General features: G+C 45.1%; 1 pseudogene; it reads left to right on the top strand.

Moving 5' to 3' along the window:
• The first annotated feature begins 15412 nt into the window (after positions 1-15412).
• Positions 15413-19835, top strand: LOC135965522 (spermatogenesis-associated protein 31E1-like; annotated as a pseudogene).
• The last annotated feature ends 1362 nt before the right edge of the window (positions 19836-21197 follow it).

The raw sequence follows: 21197 nt of genomic DNA, 5'->3' as shown, positions 1-21197 counted from the left end.
GTGATTAAAAAGCATCTGTGTTTCACCTATTCCACACCCCCTGTCCCTAAATTCCTGGAAAACCTGAAAGGTTTACTAGATCTACATTGTTTTATTTGGCAAAGTAGCCTGGCTGTTCTCTGGGTCTCTTTGCAAAGCACCGAGATTCCCCTCCACTGACTACAGCATGAATTGAGTCCAGATGTCTGGAGAACGGAGGCTGGAGTGGATGGTAGCAATGAGTGATTCAAGCAAAAGTTCTCAATGCTGTCCTGCGTCAGTACAAAGATGACTCAATTCCCAGGGACAACACTTACCAGCACAATCTCCCTAAAAATGATCTACCTGAGAGCTGAGGAGTAGGCAGTGCATTACTGTGAGAGACGCAGTGAGGGGACAACTGCGTGAGCCCAGACACAAACCTCCCCGCAGGGAGACAGGAGGAGACCTCATAATAAAGGGTGCTCAGGACACCAGGGGGTGCTCAGAACCACCAGGAGGCACTGAGGACACCAGGGGGCTCAGGACAAGCAGGGGACACAGAATCACGATGGTGCATTCAAGACCATCAAGAAACACACAGGACCACCAAGAGGTTCTCAGAAACCACCAGGAGTAACAGGACCACCTAAAGGCACACAAGACCATCAGGAGGCACTCAGGATACCTGGGGGAATTCAGGACCAACAGGGAGTGCTCAGGCCACTAGGCAGCTCTCAGCAACAACCAGGGAATCACTCAGGACACCAGGGTTCTCTTAGGAAGCAGTTTCATCTCAGATTCCTGGGGACGGTGCGGTTTGCTTTTTGATCTTGCTGATTCCTGAGCTGGTCAAGCAAATGTTTTCTCAGGAGCTCTCTCCATTTCTTCCTTGTAATCTATGGTTTCTTTCACCTGCAAATCATTAACTTAGAACAGGGATTTAATTCAACTTTTGACCTTTCACATTTTTAGAGTAATACTAGCAATACTAATACTAGCAATGCTTAGTATGATTTTGATAATATAATAAGAAACTGCATATGCCTAATTGAAACTCTGCTTCCATGCATGGGTTTTTTATTTCTGCGCTGTGTCCGTCACACTCTTGTAAATGCCTTTTTAACAATAACTCAGCATCTGCATGGTGTTGAGTTTCTTTACCTTTCATCTCCCTTTGTGGGGTTGAAACACCACCTTAAATGCTCAGTTCCTCTGTCTTGGCTGGGTGCTGATGTTCTGCTCTTCAGATTGTTTATCTACTTTTCATTCTTCTGTAAATGCCTTTAGTCTTTCTCAGCCTCCTGGCAAGGAAGCAGCAAGTCCTTTCATTTTGTCTCTTCCATGTCTGGTGAATCAGTTCTCTTCTCTTCATGATCATTGAAGCCAACTATGTTTAATAGGGTAACAGTTATCCTTAGAACACGCTCATCTACCTGTAGACTCTGCCTCTTCACCCTTTCTACAGTCCTTCAGACATCACCCCACCCCATCCCTTCTCTTCCCTAAGTACAACAAAGTGGGCTCTGCAGCTCCTGCTGCCCTCTGTGTGCTCATCCCTGGGACTCACTAGTGCTTTGATGATGAAGTCCAAATTCCTACTGTGTTGGCACACTGCCAGAGTGCGCTCTAGCAAGCTGCCATTGTGAGGAAATTCTGGGAATCCTGGGCTGATTTCAGTTCCATACTACTGGAGGTTCTCTAGCATCCAGTATTGGCAAATAAACATCCACAATTTGTATTGAAAATTCATGCAAAAACAATCGTCAAAAGCAAAGCTAATTTCTAAATAAAATATTTTATCCTGGGTTTTATAAAAAATACAATGTGAACTTAACCAAAAATGTAATAACATTTAAAAGTGTTTATCTTATTGGTTATTACATGTATTAATAGTTGACTGATATTTAAAAATTATATCAGCTAATTTTATATATATATAATTATATATATATATACCGATAACATAAATGACAAACAAGCCAACACAGATTTTATGCATAAATACCACATATATTTTATTAATGTATGTGCCAAGAATGGCATTTACATTTAGTTTTACAGAAACATGCATTTAGATATATTTGTTTATTGGCATTGGAATAGAGAATCACATAGCAAAACATTATTTTGCACTACAACATGATAGTATAAAACAAAATAATTTAAATTCAATTCAATAACTATAGTAATAGTAAATACAAGTTTTACTTTGGTATTTGATATGTGTTCAGTTTTGTATTTTCACATGTACCTGTAAGTACTAGGCATATGTGTGTATGTGTATATGTGATTATGAAGTTCTGAAATATATCATTAACCTGTATAGTTGTGTAAACCGAAGAGCGGAGACTTGGGCTATGTCTGAGTCAGGGGTAGGGGCTGGTCCTGCACACCTCAAAGCCTGCGGAGAAGCCAAGTGCAGTTTTATAGACTCAGCTGTTTTCTCATTCAGGAGGAGTGACCTCCACAGTCTCCAATTTCTGCTAAGATATTGCAGAGGTCTGTGAGATATTAAGATATTTTTCCATTATTGTATTTTTTTCTTTTTTACCCTTCATGTCTCTTAAAGTTTGCTTAATGCAGATATATTTATATTTTTTAAAATATGTTAAAAAGATATAAAATATATTGCTAAGTAAAATTTCATGGTACAATCACATATTAAGTAATTATGCTTCTCTAAACCCTTTTATTGCCACTAAACTCCAGGAGTCTCACATCTGCTCTGGGCCCTGCCCTATCCTAAGGCATCCCACCTTTGAGCTTGCTGTGTAGTAGGAGACGTTCCAATCGGGTTATCCCTCTGCTGATTAAAAACCAGCCCAGCTCTGGTCCTGCATCTCTGGGAGAGGAGTGCCAGCCTGGGATTTCCGTGTTTCCACTTGGTAATCAGGAATGAACACAAAGGATTCAGTATAGACTTTAAACTGTGCTATATTTTTCTTGTTGCTATTTTAAAAGGTTATTCATGCTATCTAAACTGTGAAAAACACATATACATTTTTTAATATATATTATATATAAATATATATACAGATATCTAGATTTTGCTGTTGTAATTATAGAAGAAAACAATGACCTCTGTGCCATTAAAAAAGCATTTGATTTTTCCACTTTTTTGTCTCTTTCCCTTAGGGACTCAGAGTTGCAATTAAGTGATTTTTGAAGTTTCTGTCTTGTAATATTGTCCTGCTGTTATAGAAACAAAAATGCTTCGTAACAATAGACTTTATTAGAGCTAACATACCTGTATTTTTACTTTATTTTTGCAGAAGACCAGAGTTTATTATTCAAATTCGACTTCCTGAGCATTTGGGGATCTAAGTTTTGTTTGTTTGTTTGTTTGTTTTGATATGGAGTCTCACACTGTCACTTGGGCAGGAGTGCAATGGCATGATCTTAGCTCACTGCAACTTCTGCCTCCCGGGTTCAAGTGATTCTCCTGCCTCAGCCTCCCAAGTAGCTTGGATTACAGAAGTGCCACCACGCCTGGCTAATTTTTTTTGTATTTTTAGTAGAGACGGTGTTTCACTATGTTGGCCAGGCTGCTCTCGAAATCCTGACCTCGTGATTCGCCTGCCTCAGCCTCCCAAAGTACTGGAATTACAGGTGTGAGCCACCACACCCAGCCTAAGTTTTTAAAGACAATTTGACAGGTAGGGGCTAGGGAAGTGGGGAGTGCTGATTGATCAAGTTGGAGATGGAATCACAGGGGGTCAAAGTGAGGTTTCCTTGCTGTCTTCTGTTCCTGGGTAGGATCTCAGAACTGATTGAGCCAGATTACCATTCTAGGTGGTGTCACCTGATCTATTGAGTGTAGGGTCTGCAAATTCCTTCCCAGGGTTAGTTTGGCCTGTGTCCAGGAATGAACAAGGACAGCTTAAAGGTTAGAAGCAAGATAGAATCGGTTAGGTCTGATCTCTTTCACTGTCATAATTTCCTCAGTTATAATTTTTGCAAAGGCTGTTTCAATCCCTCCCTTAGGGTTTCATAGCACCTTATTCTTAAGGTGTGGGCTATGAAGATGGAAAAAGGCCGCCAATTGCTCTGGATTCCTCCTGCTGACAGGGGGCTTGGTGGGGTAGGTGTTGACCCCAAGGTGAGAGAAGCAGAACTGCTTTGCAGCTATCTGAGCTGTTTGAGTGTACACATGCAGGCCGGGCTGAGGTTCCAAGGCTTTCATGACAAAGGCATTCATATTCTTATCTACAGTTTTAGTACAACATTTAAGAAAACAGTGTACAATAAGATGAATAATGAGTTCTAGGACAAGGAGTGCAATTCACAGTTTTAAAAGTAGAGATTTAAAAGCATGAGTTAGGGCACTTGTAGCCTCCCAAAATTTAGGTTTCAGTTTAAATGGCAGAAAAAAAAAAAAAAAAAAAAAAAAACCTCAAAAACAACTAATAACATGTGTACTATAGTTTTTGAAACATAATTTTTTCTTTCTTCAGTCCTTATTTTTATTAAAAACAAATCCTGATAGGACCAATTTGTTTGTGAAATAAACTTTAGTTTTATTACACTTGGCATGATTATCTGCATAGAGCACAGCAAGAATAATTATTTTTCACATAGGCCTTTTAAATTGGCTTTGTTGGAACTCTGTATAAAGAGCCTTAGATAAGACTTTTTTAAAGCCCATCCCAGCCATGGGTTTGTACTCTCAAATGCCTATGAGTTGGGTACATTCCTGTCTTCTTGAGATGCCAGGTTAACTTAAGATTCCTGTGCCTGTTGGAAAGTGATATTCTTTACATACCATAGGTTAGGAACCCTGTACAGGGACTGCGTAGACAAGGTATGAGGCCAGTTTTCCCTAAGGGTTTTTATTGGCTCTAGAAGTCAAATTTGATTCCTTAAACAAAAGCATGCCATTCCAGTCAAAACCTTGGTAAAATAAAGTTTCTCCAATTGTGTCCTGTTGCAAAAGAAAACATTTTTATTGCACTTATGCAAATAATTATGTAGCCATAAATTAAGAATACTTGCAAATAGCTTCCAGATTCTGGACAAATCAGGTAGAGAGAAACAAATATGCTCCCAATTTTGTTCACAGGAATATATTTTATTCAGTTGTTAAAAGCTGTAAGTAGCTCAAAAGAAGTTTTCTTGGCTCTCTGAAAAACAAAAAGGATCAGCCACGTTTTAAGCAAAAAAACAAAACAAAAAGAAAAAAAAAGCAAAGGACAAGATTAGCTCAGTTTTCTATTAGTTCAGTAAGCCCTTGTTCTGCTTAATATTCATGAACATTTCAGCTCTCCATGAGAGTCCTGAAGGTTTTTTCCTTTATTCTAATGTTGCAATCTCCAAAGCTATCAGAAACTTGCATTCAAGAGCCCCTGTCAAAGTTTTATTACTGATTATAAAACCATCTTCTAAAGAGTATCAGAACAAGACAACAATTGTCTGTGGATGAGAAGACATTTTAGGGCAGCCAAAGTCAAACACAATTGACAAGAACATTAAAATTGTTATGTTAAATTATTATGTGCCACAGAGGTTACAAATATTCTTGTCAAATGTGTGCTAAGGCATATCAAAATTATAGGAATCTTATACAATTTTGAAATACATGCTAATAATGTATTTATATGAATATAGCCCAAAGAAAGCTAAGCACCATTTTATATTTGGCCATGTTTTCTGCATGATTTTAATACATTAAATAAGTAGACTGTGTCTTTTTGGACTGTAGGGGACCTATTTTTTTATCTTTGAATTTGATCTTCACAGGTTTGTCAAATATCAAAGGTTTAAAACACTGGATATCACAAAATAGAACCCTAGGTTACCTTAAGTCATTTGTTTATCCAAAATGATAACTCATAAAGTTTTAAAAAGGAAAAAACCTTTAGTCTGATAGAAAAGAGACTCATTTTCTCAAACTACAAGACCCAGTGAAAACAGCATGAAGCCTGTTGAATTGGTCTCCTCCCTCTCCCCTCCCTTGAAAGGCAAACAAAATTTTTTCATTGCCTCTCAGTATTACTTAAGAATCTTTATCAAAAGAGAAAACCAAAGTTCATGTTTACATTATTGCATCTTTAATGCTAAAGATAGTTTTTATTAAAATTCTATAAATCTATCCAGTGTTAATTAGTTTAACTGTAAGTTAATGTTTCTATAAACTTTTTATAGCCCTTTACAATTTAGTTATTATTCTTACAGAGCCTAACCATGTTTTAAGAAAACTCTGTTATGCTTTTATTCCTATGTTCAACTTATGGAAACATTGACTAATACCCCTTTAACTTTAGCCAATATGTTTACACACAAAATCTCTTTTAAAATTAATTTTTTATAAACCTTCCCCAACTTGCTTAAACCTTTAGATTTTTCCTATCTCCCTTAAAGCAATACTTTAACCCTCTAAACTTGGGCAAGAAATCCATATTCCCATGTCTTCTTACAATCTTTTACCAAAAGTACATTCTACTTTTCTTACATGCTTTGCATGTGGAACTGTTTCTTCAGTAGCCTCAAATACATGCTACACTGTTAACTCTGTGCAACTTCTATTTTTGGTGAAAAACCTGGTTAGTAGGTCATTTTAATTATGTACCAGATGTGGAGCTCAGGACAGACACAGGACAGAAGTGCAGATCAAATCTGTTCTTACTTTTCTTTAAACCAATTAATTAGAACTCTTTTATGTAAACATCACACGCATATCACATATAAATACAAAGACAGACAGAAAATCCAGTCGTTGTAAGATTTTTCATTTGCCATTTCTTAAGTTACCTAATGGGATTACTGGAATCGAGCTAGAGCCCTTTGAGAAGCAGGGCTAGGAAAGCATGCAGTTTCTAGACCCTGATAAGCAGACATAGCTGGAAGGCAAAAACAGATCCCCCAAATTAAGGGTGCCATTTTATATGGAATCATGGACTCCTCCCATAGGGAAATACTACAGAAGAAGCTACTGCAGTGCTTCTACCCTGCATTTTATTGCAAAAAAAAATCCAAAGCCAATCAGCACATTTTGTAATCAGGCCATCCCCCATGGATTCTCATCTCTCAGTGGGGTTAGGGATGTTTCCATACCTTCTAGGTGGTCAAGAGCATGCTTCTCTGATCCAAGCATGCAAGGAGCCAAGTATTCTTCCTAATTGCCATTAACAGTCCCTTATAGTGTATTTCTCATCTGCTTATTGCAAACTATGGCTCAAAGCTCTCTCATAATGTGAAGGAATTTCTGATACACCCCCCAAAAAAATCAGGTAACAAAATGTAAAATTGAAAATTAAACCAAGACTTAGATTTCGAGGGGGATCAGTTCCTGAGGTTCCATGAGGAAAACAGGTTTTTCTCAGAATGGGGTCTGTGGCACCTGCTCTGTTTTTCCCTATGAGTCCCAGGCTGTTAGAATTTATCTAGGTTCTCTCATGTGAGCCTCAAGAGTGGCAAGAAGAAAAAATGGAGGAAAACAATTCAGAAGAAAAAAACTTTTTCCAGAAAGACATGAATCAAGAAGAGGAAAAGATAAATGTCTTATAAACAGATACAGTTTGGATACTTTATTTATTTATTTGTTTATTTATTTATTTATTTTTGTAATGTGGTCTGACTTTCTTTTCCAGGCTTATCTCAAACTCCTGAGCTCAAGAAATCGTCCTGCTTTGGCCTCCTGAACTACTGGCATTACAGGCATGAAAATAGATATCCAGCGTTACCCCATCCAACTCTGGATATCTATTTTTAATTAAACCACTTTTAATTATAGAGTTCTTTTGTTAAAAAATCTTTTAAAATCTCTTATTACCAGGCTCTGATGAGCATAGCCAACATTTCTGACTTTTGAATTCCATACCAGATAACCTCTCACATAAAATGAATACGTATTAACTAAGGTTATAACTTTACCATGAACTCATGAAGTGTTTCAAAGAGATGGTAAACAGTTTTTTAAAAAAAAGTTTAGAATTTCCCCATGATATTTCAGAGAAAGGAAAATTCAAGACAGGAAATCAGAAGCTATCCAGGGGGGGGGAACCCTCAAAAATGGCAGAGTTACACAAATAACAAACCAGAAAGGAATCAATCCCAAAGCCATGAATTGAACCTGGGGGCAGCCACTGTCCAAAGACCAAAGCCTTGGTTACTGAGCTACAGCATTCAGCAGGTTCTGTTGCTCTTCCCAGAAAGAGCCTAGAGGAGTCAGTTTCAAGCTTGCAAAGGCTTTTAACTGCCCAAGATAATGTTTAGGGCTGTAAATGAATCCCCAAATTCCTGTCTGCTGGATGGCAGAGACCAAGAGAAAGTATCAAGGTTTCTTTCTCACATGGTCACAAGGTTAAGCTCTCAAGTGTATAAAACAAAAAGAGAGAAACGTCATATGGCACTAGTCTCAGGGACCCCCAGCAACTTTGTAAATGACCAGCTGCCAGGCTGGCTTGAAAAGCAGGCTTATAGTGGTCCTAAGCCCATCTTCTCTCCTGTGATACCTCTCTCTCCATTAAAGAACAAAACAGAAAGACAAATTCTTAGCAAAAATTGCTCCAGATTTGCTACAGCCTAAGACTAGTCTCACAAATCCTTTTTTCTATTAAACCTTTGCAGAGGAGACAATCATGTTTACATTTGCACTCACACACATATATATACACACACACACACACACAAACAGTGGGAGGAGGAGGGAGAGAGACAGAGAGAGAGAAAAAAAAAGATGAGAAACTTGGTTGGTAAGAATTTCTTGCCCCCCTTTTTTTTTTGCCAGCAAACCAGGTTTCTGGGTTCCCTTTCTCTGCAGCTTTCAGAAGAACAGAGCAGCTTTGATGTCCCCGTTCACTGTATCATAGATATGGGAGCCAAGCCCCATTACTAAATAAAATCATCCTTTTCTATTTGATGGAACCATAAGCAAAGCTTCTCAATTTTGCAAGATGCTGCCCAACAGGCTGCATGGGGAATCAAATTAATATTTTCCTTCCCAGCCAATGTAAAATACATGCAAGAAAATAGACACAAGTCACTTTGTTCAGCACCAATATTCACTTGGCAAGGCTCAAACTTTCTCCTTTTGGCCCCTGTTACCTTTGATCCACACCAGGTGTGTGTGAGGGGGATGATCTCCAAATGGTAATTCAATGTGTAATCTCTAGGCAAGAAGACAAACCTGACAAAAACAAGCAATGGGGAAAGAACTTCCTATTTAATAAATGGTGTTGTGAAAACTGGCTAGCTAGACACAGAACATTTAAGCTGGATCTTTTCCTTACACCCTATATAGAAACTAACTCCAGATAAATTAAAATCTTAAGTGTAAAAGACAAAACTATAAAAACCCTAGAAAAAAATCTAGGCAATACCATTCAGGTCATAGGTATGGGCAAATATTTTATGTTGAAATCGCCAAAAGCAATTGTAACAAAAGCAAAAATTGACAAATGGGATCTAATTAGACTAAAGAGATTCTGCACAGCAAAAGAAACTATCATCATAATGAACAGATAACCCATAGAATGGGAAAAAATTTTTGCAATCTATCTATCTGACAAAGTCCAATATCCAGAATCTACAGGGAATTTAAGGAAGTTTACAAGAAGAAAACAAACAAACACATTAAAAAGTAGGCAAAAGACATGAACAAACACTTCTCAAAAGAAGATATAGATGCGGCCAACAAACATATGGAAAAAAGCTCAACATCACTGATTGCCAAGACCAGCTCAGTTGGGGAGACCTTAACCCAGTGGCGCAAGAGGAATTAAAGACACACACACAGAAATATAGAGGTGTGAAGTGGGAAATCAGGGGTCTCACAGCCTTCAGAGCTGAGACCCCTGAACAGAGATTTACCCACATATTTATTAACAGCAAACCAGTCATTAGCATTGTTTCTATAGATATTAAATTAACTAAAAGTATCCCTTATGGGAAATGAAGGGATGGGCCAAATTAAAGGAATAAGTTGGGCTAGTTAACTGCAGCAGGAACACATCTTTAAGACACAGATCACTCGTGCTATTGTTTGTGGCTTAAGAATGCCTTTAAGTGGTTTGCCGCCCTGGGCAGACCAGGTGTTCCTTCAGTTCATTCCCGTAAACCCACAACCTTCCAGCTTGGGCTTTAGGGCCATTATGAACATGCCACAGTGCTGCAGAGATTTTGTTTGTGGCCAGTCTTGGGGCCAGTTATGGCTGTATTTTGGGGGGCTTGCTCCCAATATGACTCCCTTCTTTGATTTGCAAAGAGATAAAAGTGAGGGCAGCTTTGTCACAGTGAGCTACTTCAACCTGGATTTGAGCCCACATGATGGACACCATTTGCCAAGACCAGCTAGGTTGGGGAGACCCTAACCCAGTGGCACTAGAGGAAGTAAAGACACACACACAGAAATACAGAGGTGTGAAGTGGGAAATCAGGGGTCTCACAGCCTTCAGAGCTGAGAGCCCCGAACAGAGATTTACCCACATACTTAATAACAGCCAACCAATCATTAGCAATGTTTCTATAGATATTAAATTAACTAAAAGTATCCCTTATGGGAAACGAAGGGATGGGCTGAATTAAAGGAATAGGTTAGGCTAGTTAACTGCAGCAGGAAGACGTCCTTAAGACACAGATCGCTCCTGCTCTTGTTTTGGCTTAAGAATGCCTTTAAGTGGTTTGCCGCCCTGGGTGGGTCAGGTTTTCCTTGCCCTCATTCCTATAAACCCACAACCTTTCAGCTTGGGCGTTAGGGCCTTTATGACCATGTCACAGTGCTGCAGAGATTTTGTTTATAACCAGTCTTGGGGCCAGTTTATGCTGGATTTTGGTGGGCTTGCTCCCAACACGGATCGTTAGAGAAATGGAAATCAAAACCAAAATGAGATACCATCACATACCCATCAGAATGGCAATTATTAAAAAGTCAAGAAACAACTGATGCTGGTGAGTTTGAGAAGAAACGGAAACACTTTTACACTGTTGGCAGGAATGTAAATTAGTTCAGCCATCATGGAAGACACTCTGGTGATTCCTCAAATATTTAGAATCGGAAATACCATTTGACCCAGCAATCCCATTACTGGGTATATACCCAAAGGAATATAAATTTTTATTTTATAAAGATGAATGCACCTATATATTCATTGCAGCACTATTCATGGTAGCAAAGACATGGAATCAACCCAAATGCCCATCATTGATAGACTGGATAAAGAAAAAGTAGTGCATATAAATCATGGAACATTATGTGGCCACAACAAGGAATGAGATTATGTCCTTTGCAGGGACATGGATGAAGCTGGAAGCCATTATCCTCAGCAAACTAACATAGGAACAGAAAACCAAACACCACATGTTCTCACTTCTAAGTGGGAGCCGACCAAAGGGAACACATGCACACGGGCAGGGATACAACACACTCTAGGGCCTGTCAGAAGCAGGAGAGATCATCAGGAAAAATGGCTAATGCATACCAGGCTTAATACCTACATGATGGGTTGATAGGTACAGCAAACCACCATGGCACACATTTACCTATGTAACAAACCTACACATCCTGCACATGTACCCCAGAAGTTAAAATAATTTTTAAAAGATACATAAAACATCTGAACAGACATTTCTCAAAAGAAGACATATGAATGGCAAACAGGTATATGAAAAGGTGCTCAACATCACTGATATCAGAGAAAGACAATCAAAACTACAATGAGATCTCATTTCACCCCAGTTAAAATGGCTTTTTCTCTAAAAGACAGGCAATAACAAATGCTGGCGAGGATGTAAAGGGAACCCTCATACACTGTTGGTGGAAATGTGAGTCAGTACAGCTTCTATGGAGGACAGTTAGGAGGTTCCTCAAAAACTAAAACTAGAGCTACCATATGATCCACTGCTGGGTACATACCCAGAAGAAAGGAAATCAGTAGATTGAAGGGATACATGCACTCCCATGTTCCTTCTAGCACTGTTCACAATAGCCAAGATTTTGAATCAACCTAGTGAGTGTTCGTCAACAGACAACAGGATAAAAAAAAGGTGGTATATATATGCAGTGGAACACTCTTCAGCCATAGGAAAACAAGGAGAGCCTCTTATTTGCAATAGTGTGGATGGAACTGGAGGTCATTAAGTGAAATTAGGCAAAGAAAGACAGACAAACATCACATGTTCTCTCTTATTTGTGAGAGCTAAAAATCAAACAGTCAAACTCAAGGAAATACAGAGTAGAAGGATGGTTACTAGAGGCTGGGAAGGCGCAGTGGCAGAGAGGTGGGGATGGTTAATGGATAAAAAAGGTAATTAGAAAAAATGAATAAAATTGAGTATTTATAGTATTTGACAGCAATAGAATGCCTATAGCCAACAAAAATGTAATTGTACATTTAAAAAATGAAGAGGATAATTGGGTGGTTTGTAACACAAAGGAAAACGGCTGGAGGTGATGGACACCTCATTTACCATGCTGCGATGATTACACACTGCATGCCTGTATGAAAGTATCTCATGTGCTCCATTAAAATATACACCTACTGCGTGCCCACAAAAATAAATATTAAACATTTTTAAAACTATGAAAATTGTAATCAAAATTCACAATGATCAATAAATACAAATAATATAAGTTCTATGTCTGAGTTGATGCAGGGTAAGAACATATTAAGGCGGAAAGCTAGAACTGCAAACAAATGAGATCCTGAGAGCAAGAAACTGGAGAAATAACAGAAACTCCAGGGAGAAGTCTAGATCTTAAAGACATGGGAAATTGAGGGACTGACCGAGATCTCCACAAAACCAGGTCACATCTGTGTTCCAGGAAACAGAATAGAAAATGCACCCAGGGCTGTCTCTGACAGGGTGAGCAACTGGAGAGGGAAGAAAAGATCTGGGGGACCCAGGAGGGTGGAGGGACTGGAACTGGGACCTGAGGGCGGGGCTGTGCTTCAACCTCCTCCACCCACTGCCCTTGCCCTGCCGTCAGGAGCCCTTGGTGAGGAGGAGGTCCCCAGCTCTGTGATGCAGGCCTGGGTCCCAGTCTCTAGTCCCAAAAGTGATGCCCAGGTCTCAGTTGCTTGAAGGTGACATTGCACTTCAGATGGAAAAAATGCTCTTTCCTCTGAAGAGCCCTAGTGCCACATGGCTGGGCCCCAGCTCCAATCCCTGGATTGTGGATTTCATCCTCACCTGAGTGTGGAGCTGGGGGTTTCTCTTCCTATTACTCTCCTACCTTCCGCTTGGAAGGAAGAGGAGCAGCAGGAAGGTAAGGAGCCCGCAGCCCAGCCCCACAGAGAAAGACTCTCTCTCTTCTTTTCCTCCCCTCATTCCCACTTTTCCTAAGCAACGAGAGACCCTTCTGCGATGGGAAATCTCATCATCTCTCTAGGGAAGGGCAGGGCAGGCAGGGGTGGGAGTGGGCGGAGGATTCCATCCCCAGCTCCCAGACCATCTGTGACATGTCGGCATCAGGGCAAACGCCTACGCTGGTCTCAGCCGCGAGGACCAGATCAGGAGAGGGGTGAGGTCTCTGTGGGAGGACAGGCCCCAGCTCTGGCTCATCAGCCTCTTTCCGAGGCTGGTACCTGGGGGCCCAGACGCTTCTATGTGGGGTGATCTGGGAGCTGTGCTGAGACCCTGAGAGCCTCCCGCCAGAGCCTGGATTCATGTCTGGCCTCCTTCGAAGCAGAATCCTACTGGCAGCTCAGAGGTGCCTGTAGGCCTGAGCCTGGGTCTGCCTTCAGCAGAGGAGCAGGGACTGGGGATATCCAGGATGGAGTCACACACAAAACCCCCACTTGCATTTCCCTAAGAAGGAAAACAGAAAACATTTCATCAATGAAACATGAGTAAAAGAAACGCATACAGAGCTCCCTGAGCTAGAGGCAGAAAGCCGTGTTACTCATGAGCACTGCATGTATGCAGCTGGCCTGGGGAGAGGAGACGGAGAACTGGTCCCAGCCCCTCACTCTTGCTTGCCTCTTACCATCAAAGGAAGAGATTGGGAGACCCAGGAGCAGGAAGAAGATCCTAGCTCTGAAAGGTGAGGCTCTACTGCTCCCCAGGACTCCCCAGAGGTGACTGAGCATCGCCTGTCCCTGAGGAAGTCATTTGCAGAGGCCTGAGAGGAAGCTCCTGGGAGGGAAATCAGAACCCGGGGCCGCCTCAGATTATCTGTGGGAATGAAGCCATGGGCCTGGGAACCGGTATTGCCCATAAGGGGGTGCTGTGGGGAAGGCACCAAGACCTGCCAGGATATGGGGGGAGGTCAGGGAGGCTCCAGGTCCATGCGGACGGCTGTTCTTCTTGGCCATGGCTGACTCTTCTTAGAGACCACCCCTGTCCGCTCTCCCCACTAGATGGTTGTGACACCCATGAGGGGGTGTACATGGAAGCACTTTTTGCAAATGACAGAAGTTCTGCACAGTGCACACCTTGCTGTCACCATTGGGGCCATGTGGCCTTGGACACAGATGCCTGGGTTTCAGGGTCTAGTTCCCCGTGGTGTCCCCTAAAGAGACAGCCACTCAGCCTCCTGTGAAGTTTGCTGGCACTGCCCTCCCCACCATAACCCCGTCTCCTGACTTCCAGCTTGCAGAATCCTCCTGAGGGAACCGGGGGACACTGGGGGCCTGACCAACCCTCTAGAAAGAGAGGAGACTCCCCCTTCTCTCCATGTCCTCCTTTATACCTGGGCCTCTGATGCAACCCTAGGGCCTGGTGGTGACCTGGGAGGGGGAGTTCCTGGAAAGGGAACAGGAATTGACTGAAGCTCTGAGGCTGACATAGATAGAACTTTGTGAATTCAGCAGTGGGGGAGGTGGAGGAGCTGTGGGCATCAGGTGCCCAGCCTTCCCGACCTCCCAGCCCCACCCGCCCCTAGCTGCAGCTTGTGCCTCATGTCTACTGCAGCCACCTGAGAAAGCTCACTGGGGAGGGTGGCTCTCACCTACCTTTAGCTGGAGACCCCCTGGGTGACATGTACCAACCAGCGCCTGCTAAGGCCCACCAACTGTATGGGAAATGCATGCAATGTCCATCTCCCACCAGCTTGTCCCCAAGGGCTCTCCCAGCTACTCTGGCCTCCACCCTGTCACTAGGCGCAACGACCACCTTAGAGCCTTTTTGACCACACTCAAGCCTGAGTACCTCCAGGTCACCAGAGCCCTCATTACCCCTAAAACACCCTGCACCTCAGCCACATGTGCTTTTTCCTCCTTCACCACAGCCCCCTGTTCCCACGGCCTCCTCTCCACCTCCACCCAGCTCCGGCCTGGCTGAGTTTCCGTGTGGCTCCACAATATGCCCCGTCCCTCAGAGCTGCCTTTTCCACAACCAGGGGCTGACTTCTCCAACCAGGGTGATCTCCGGCTTTGGGTGCTCCAGCGATCCCATCTGGGACCTCTCTTGCTGGAGGGAGGCTGCCACCACCTGCGGCCTCTCCACCTGCTCACATGGCAAGTCCCAGCAACCGTATCTTCCTGACCACTCCCTAGAGGCTTCCTTCTGGGGAGACCCCACACCCAGGCAGATGGAGGTAGGTGCCTGCACATTCATCCACCCTGACATGCAGAAGCTGCTGGAAACTCTCTTCACCAAGAGAGCAGTGATGAAGATGTGGCAGGAGAAAGAAAGGGGGCAGGCAGACTACCTGCAGATGACATCACTGGGGAAGGAGTGGGACATCATGACTCTAAATCCCTTCTGGAAAGTGACAACCCAACCACAGCAGCTGCCTGGTCCTCAGCAGGTCTCTGATGCCACGTCCATGGGGGACCACTTACAGTGGAAATGCAGCCAGCTCTTCTGAGACCTCTTCTCCCCTCTTTCAATAGGGAGTCCCTGGTGGTCACGGCCTGGGTGTCTAGGAACCCTTCCTCACAGAATGTGTACTCTGTACCATTGGATAAAGCCTCCACTTCTCTTCAAGGTGAACCTGAGGTTGAGGCATCCTCACAGCTTTCCCAGGCACAGTCCCAGCCCCACACATGGCCCAGCTCCAACCGTTCACTTCAACCTGGCCCCAGTCCCAGCCCCCACCTCTGGCTGGGATCCAGGAACAGTCCCACTGCTCACCCCCTGTCCCAAGCCTACCGTGCTCTTTTCCACCCCAGATCAGGTTCTGTGGGGCATCTTGCCCTACATCCAATGAGAGGGCACAGTCTGTCATCCCCAGTCGAGTGGAGTATCTTGAATGGCCCTTGCAGAAGTGACTAAAGTGGAAGAGGGCTTTTTCCTTTCTCCTAAAAAATTCTCAGGCTGTCCTGAGCCAGCCCACTGTCCACCTTCCCCAGAAGAGGCCGGCTTTTCAGAGCCCCAAGTCAGCCTCCATTCTTTCTGGGGTTGCCTCCAGCACTGAGATCCCAGAGCACCGGTGGCAAGGAAGTAGTGCCATGTGCCAGGAGCAGTCCCATGGCCCTCCCAGCAGATTCCATCTGGAGACCTCTGCAACCTGAGGGGGAATTCCCAGGGAGGTCCCAGGGTCAGGCAGAAGACACACAGGGGGTCCTCTTGCCCTCCCAGGCTTCTGAATTTGCAGGAAAGGGCAGGAAGAATATGCAGAAGACAGGACTCAGGAGCTCTGGAAGGTTATCTAGGAAGAGGTGCTTAGGGTCCAAACTAGAGGCACAACCAAGCCAGGATCAAGGCACAGGAAGGAATTCAGTGAAGGTTCTGGAGAAAGACAAGGAGGAGGCAGACGGTGACTTCAGGAAGTCCTGGAAGTACCAATCAGTAAGTTCCACACCCAGGGACCCAGACAGGAAGCATTTGGAAAACAAGCTGCAGGTCCATATGGATAGGAAGGTGGGGGAGATCAAGGAGGGCTGGATCCCTGTATCTGTGTATTGCTCCTGGTTCATGGCCAAACGTGCTGTTCCCAAGTCTGACACCCACAGGAAACTGGGGAAGCTGGCATCCTGGAGGGGTGGGAAAGCCCACATGAACACCTCCCAGGAGCTTTCCTTCCTTCATCCCTGCACCCGGCAGATGCTGGAAGCACATCTTTTCAGGTTCTGTGTGAGGCACAGGTGGGGTCCAGACCTCCAGTCCCTATAGCCCATAAATGTCCAGTCAGGTAAGGCTCAGCCCCCACCCCTCCCATACTCCACATTTCCCCTCTGGGCCTCCTGGGAATCTCGGGTTGAATCTGTAGCCAAGTTTGTCATTTTATTGGAAAAACCTCCCCAGAATGGTCCAGGAGACAACAGAACAACAGGCAAGTCAGCCCCACTGTGAGTTGCCCTGTCCCTGCCCCACCACCTGAGCAGGAGGAAGGCCAGAGGGCTCCAAGATGGTCCCAGTCAGCTGACACCCATAAGCAATTAGAGGCCTCTCCGACTGGACAGAAGGACAGGGCGTCTTCTCAGTCCCCCATGTGCAGCCTTGTAGGCAGAACCTGGCAGAGCAGGACTGTCCTGGGGTCTGGGAAATCCAACCTTGAGGGGTTCAGAAATGGCTGGGAATGAGGCATGGCTTGAGATTGAAAGCATGTCCCCAGGAAACTCCTGTCATAACAGAGCCCTGCAAGAGTTCTGCATAAGGTCCCAGTGGGCAAGGGCCAAAGACACCCTGGAAGCACTGGAGGCTGAGGAGGAGAAACCCCCTGCTTCAGAAGCCACCTTGGGAGCCAGTGTGAGGGCAAGTTCAGGAAGTGTTCAGGTGGACCTGAGGAGCACAGAGGCTGTGGGGACCACTAGTGTCTACACTATAGTGTAAACTGGTGTCTGTAGACCTCAGTGTCTACAATCTGTGTTGCTCAGGATCCAGGGCATCTGTGTCTGAAAGCACAGGCAGTCAATGAGATTGCGCTCACAGTGCAGGTGGACTCAGAGGAGCAGGTGCCAGGCCGTGTCTGCAGCATCCTCCTCCAGGAGGGCCCCACAGACCTGTGCCTTCCAGGCCACAAAGTGGACATGCTCCCAGCCATAGACTGGCCACCCACTAATGCCCCACTGTCCACCTCCCAGACTGTGTTCAGTAGGAGGAACATGGCAGCTTTCCAGGGGTCATGTGCCCTCCTGTGGAAGGGAGGGGACAGACTGGGGCAGCAGGAGCCTGTGAGCCCAAAAGTGAAGGCCCCACAGAAGAGTCAGAAGATGCTGGGCTCTGTGAACAAGGGCGAGGCCTGCAGGAGGCCCAGACCAGGGTAGCAGGGACATAGGTGCAAGGGACCCAGGACCTCCGAAGCCAGTTGGAGGAGCCACCCTGCCCATGCCAGGGAAATAGGAGACAAACAATAAAGGAAATATGACAAGCCTCAGCTAGAGAAGGGACAGGCACCACCAGAGTGCAACTTCTGGAGAAAGATCAATCACCATTCACAGGGCATACTATCAGAGGAACCAGCTCCCAATATTTCAACATAGGTTCTTTTCTATTTTCCCTACGTGTTGGCTGGTCTGAGAAATAAAAAGAAAGAGTCCAAAAGAGAGAAATTTTACAGCTAGGTGTCCGGGGGTGACATCACATGTTGGCAGGTTCCGTGATTCCCCCCGAGCTACAAAACCAGCAAGTTTGTATTATGCATTTCAAAGGGGAGGGAGTGTATGAATAGGGTGTGGGTCACAGAGATCACATGCTTCAAAAGGCAATAAAATATCACAAGGCAAATAGGGGCAGAGCAAGATCACAAGGCCAGGGCAAAATTAGAATTGCTCAGGAGGTTTCATGTCCCACTATGTATGCATTGTCATTGATAAACATCTTAACAGGAAACAGCATTTGAGAGCAGATAACTGGTCTGACAAGAATTTTCTAGGCTGGTATTTCCTAATCCTAGCAAGCCTGGGGGTGCTGCAGGAGACCAGGGTGTATTTCATCCCTTATCTACAACTGCATAAGACAGACGCTCCCAGAGCGGCCATTTTAGAGAACTTCCCCTGGGAATGCATTCATTTTCCCAGGGTTATTCCTTGATGAGAAAAGAAATCAGCAATATTTATCCTATGTGCTTTCTGAAAGAAGAGAAATATGACTCCATTCTACCTGGCCCCACAGGCAGTCAGACTTTATGGTTATCTCCCTTGTTCCCTGAAAATCGCTGTTATCTTGTTCTTTTCAAGGTGCCCAGATTTCATATTGTTCAAACACACAGGCTTTACAAACAATTTGTGCAGATAACACAGTCACCACAGGGTCCTGAGGCAACATACATCCTCAGTTTATGAAGATGACAGGATTAAGACATTGAAGTAAAGACAGGCATAGGAAATTACAAGAGTATTGTCTGGGGAAGTGATCAATGTCCATGAAATCTTCATGATTTATGTTCAGAGATTGCAGTGAAGACACACATAAGAAATTATAAAAGTATTAATTTAGGGAACTAATAAATGTCCATGAAATCTTCACAACTTATGTTCTTTGGCCATGGTTTCAGCCGGTCCCTCCATTCAGGGTCCTTGACTTCCCCCAACAGTCTACACCTCATTAAAAGAGGTGCAGGGCAGGAAGACGTACTTCAGAAAGGCAAGCCCAGGGCAGATGCTGTCCAGAGCTAGGAGTCTGATCCAGCAAGGTTGTTTATGGATAGCATGACTAAAGAAGCCCAGGCCATCATCAGAGTTGTGGGTCAAATCCTGGTGGACAAATTGGGGATTCAGCAGGGATGTGGTCCCTCAGAGATCAACTGCCACAAAGGCGACCTCCAAGCCCAGAAGAATGTGCCTTCCTGCTGCCACAGGAGTCACTACCACCAGGAACACAGCAGAGAGATGAGAGCTCTGGCCTGCAGCCCCAAAGCCACCCCCAAGGGCCACAACTGTCCTGTCAAAAACAAGGGCATCAGAGACAGAGACAGTAGTTGGGCTCCCACCTCCCAGGCAGCCTGTGTCCCCAGCTGGTCCCCACCACCACAGGCCACGAGTGGCAAGCACCTCCGGTGGCCCCATCCACAGCCACAGGAACTGAGGTCTACACAGATGTGTCTTGCTTCCTGAACCAGCTCAGGCTTCTCACACCTCTCCTGGGAGAGTCAGGGGGTTCTACTCAAATAACACTGGACACCTACATAACAAACCTGTCCTGCATGGATCATCACAGTTCCCATGTGTTCCTGACTTCCACGGAGAAGTTCCCAATGCACCTGCTTTCCCTGAAGAGGTGGAAGCTTCTGTCTGTGCCATGCTAGGGCACAGGAAAGGGCTCAGTGTCAGCTCCTCCTGAGTGTGGCTCCCAGAATGACTGGGCCAGGAGGAGGCTGACAGGGACCTGGAAGACCCCATGTTCTCCCTGTCCCCACACTGTGTCTGGTTTCCAAACTGGATCATGACTCAGAGCCTTCAGGACGTGTAAGGATAGCAAACCCTTTGGAGATTCCACCTGGGCTCTGGCTCACTGCAACCCCCATTCTCACTAAGGTGACTTCTGTGCTGCTGTAGGAGCTGGGTCTGCAGGGGCCTCACGGACTGAGGGGGTGGTAGGCTCCAGGAGTGATGGATCCCAGAAACCCCCCTGCCCCACAGTAGTCTGGGAATGTGGGGGTGTCCTGTGCTGGCCCTGGGTCAGAGGCAGGACTGCTCTTTCCAGGATCTCCTGGTGGGGAAGAGATGACACCCTCCCCAGACACTTTCCTGTCTGCTGAGTTCCGGGATGGACTTGGGCCCTGCCAACACTTGGTTCAGCCTTGATAACACCCTTGGGTTCATGTCTGCCATCCCCGGCCTCACTCCCCAGAGCAGTCTCCCAGCCCACTAGTGTGGGGTGTCCGTTTCAGGAGGCACCCAGGGCTGCTGCCTGCCCCTCTGGTAGGACTCTGTGGTCAGGAACCACAGGAGAGGACCTTAGGTTCAGGGTGGGAGGTGGGAAAAGAATCAGGGAAGATGAGCCTAAGATTGCAAGTGCAGGATCCAAAAGCTGCCTGCAGCTGTAACCAGGGTCCTCGCAGTCTGGTGACCATTACAAGCAAAAGTGGTCAGTGCCACTCCCGGGGGAGGGGAACCCAGAAGGCAAGGGTTGGCCTGGGTCACACAGCACATCTATGGTTCCAGGCCCATGTGCTTGCAGGGGACACATTGGGGCTCAGAGAATCTGGTCACATGGTTGGCAGGGACAGTCCCCACATGGCCCAGTCCTGTGCTCCCTCCGTCCTGGTGCTGGGTCCTTCCTGGCCATCCCCAGGGAAGGCAGGAGCAAGGTCAGGGCAGGCAGGAGCCAATTCCTCATAGGGATCTGCCCAGGGGCCTTCTGCCCCAGGGGACCTCTGCACTTGCAGGGGTTGTGGAGGCTGAGGACAAGGGGACAGGCCTGTACCCAGGTCTGGTAGGACCCAAGTTGGGGACCTGTTTTGAACATGCCCTGGT

Source organism: Macaca fascicularis, chromosome 10 (genome assembly GCF_037993035.2).
Source record: "Macaca fascicularis isolate 582-1 chromosome 10, T2T-MFA8v1.1".
NCBI classification, from domain to species: domain Eukaryota; kingdom Metazoa; phylum Chordata; class Mammalia; order Primates; family Cercopithecidae; genus Macaca; species Macaca fascicularis.
The sequence above is the reverse complement of the archived record's forward strand: the minus strand, read 5'-3'. Positions and strand labels throughout refer to the sequence as shown.